Source organism: Tupaia chinensis, unplaced genomic scaffold (assembly GCF_000334495.1).
Source record: "Tupaia chinensis unplaced genomic scaffold, TupChi_1.0 Scaffold000248_1, whole genome shotgun sequence".
NCBI classification, from domain to species: domain Eukaryota; kingdom Metazoa; phylum Chordata; class Mammalia; order Scandentia; family Tupaiidae; genus Tupaia; species Tupaia belangeri.
This window is the reverse complement of record NW_006159726.1, coordinates 438,816-440,628: the sequence shown is the minus strand read 5'-3', so window position 1 is coordinate 440,628 and position 1,813 is coordinate 438,816.

The window sequence follows — 1,813 nt, the reverse complement described above, 5'->3', positions numbered from 1 at the left end:
GAGAGAGAGAAAGTGAGAAAGCAAACCACCAGGCCGGTTCTGAGAACCCCCATGGTCAGCCATGTGGGAGTCCAACGTCCTTAACCACCATACCACCTGCCCTATAGAGTACTTGTTAATTTTCTTTACTTTGATCATTTGTCTTTTCATCTCATCTGGTTGGATTTTCATCTCAGACCACCTATTCCTTCCTTCTTTTTCTGTTTTACAGAAGCCTTAAGGCTGCCAACAGGTTTGTGAAAATTTCTCCTTAGCCCTGGTCAAAAAGAGTTATCATTTTCTGTGATTTTTCTGGATACTTTTTTTTCCCTACCTCCCTATTGGTAATTTTCCTTACCTACAAATAAGACAAGGTTTCTCTGGGCTCAGTATTTGTCTACAGGCAATTGAGCTGGATACACTTGGATCTACCATCTGTCTGTGGAAATAGTGGCAGAATCATCAACTCAAGTCTATAGCTAGAGGGCAACTTTATGTACGCATAATTTGAATTCACCTTTTGTATCTCTTACTTACTAATGTGATATGTAACTAAATAAGGTTCCTAGAACAGACTTCTCTCAGAGACCTTTAAGTAGTTGGCCTTTGCCTCAAGTTTTCTGCTACATAATTTTTAGAAAATTATATTTAAATGAGAATGTGGGGGGTCCCTTGTTCAAAATTAGGTTTCAAGACAATGACAGCAAACTATTAAACCAATCATAGGCTTTTGTTTGTTTGTTTGTTTATTTATTGAGAGATTTTTACTATAGGGCGCATGCACTCACCAGAGAGACAGAGAGATACAGAGAGACAGAAAGCACTAAGTTATCCCCCAGGGGGGATGGCCACCCTGCAATCCCTTCTCCTCCATTCTCCTCTTGGAATTTTGGGTATGCATGAACATGTGCCCGGTGTGAGTTTAAACCACTGAGTCCAAAACTTGAACCATGGCCAAGTACGTGGGAGTCCAGAGACATAACCATTATGTCATCTGCTGGTCCCAAGCTTGATTTATTCTTATTACGGTGCCTTCTGTGACTATACAGATTGGAACTCATGAAGCTAGCCTTGGTAATGGGGACTGTGCCTCCCTAAATATAAGTCTTCTCCCTTTTCCTTTGGGAGGAAATCACTAACCAGCACTTTCAAATGATGGTTAGGTGGAAACACCTCACTTAGCACTTGTTTTTAATCTGTCTACCTACATAAACAATAGGAAATAGAGAGGTGTAGAGGATGTGGAATGGATAGGAAATAGGTGTAGAGGATGTGGAATGGAGGTAGAGGTGGGAATCAGTATTGTGGTGAACAGATTTCAAGGGTAGAGAAACTGATAATCCTTGTTGGCTTGGGCACCAAGCCTTTGAGTTGGGAGACACATCGTGAGTCATCAGAGAATGGGGTTATGGATCTTAAATAAATAGCTTCCTACCTTTTCCAGTCAGCGTCTGTTTGAGGAAATGAGGCCAAGCCAAAGCATGACTAGGATTTTCTTCATCCAGCCTTGAGGGCCATCAGCTTTATAATTAATACCAGTATCATCTAGATCTAAGTCTTAGGTTGCTTGTCAGTTTTAGTTCTTGATGTTGTGATATGCTATATTTTGTCCTTTTTTTTTTTTTTTTTTTTTGCTACAGGGCATGTGTGAGAGAAAGAGACAGTGAGAGAGATGAAAATGAGAAATCACCCCCAATGGGGATGGCCATTCCCCCATCCCTTTTCCTCTATCCTTCTTGTAGGATTTCGGGTATCTATACATACGTGCTCAGCATGTTTTTCAAGCTGCTGGGTCTGAGATCCAAATCTCACAGGGGGTCATGTGGGATTCAGT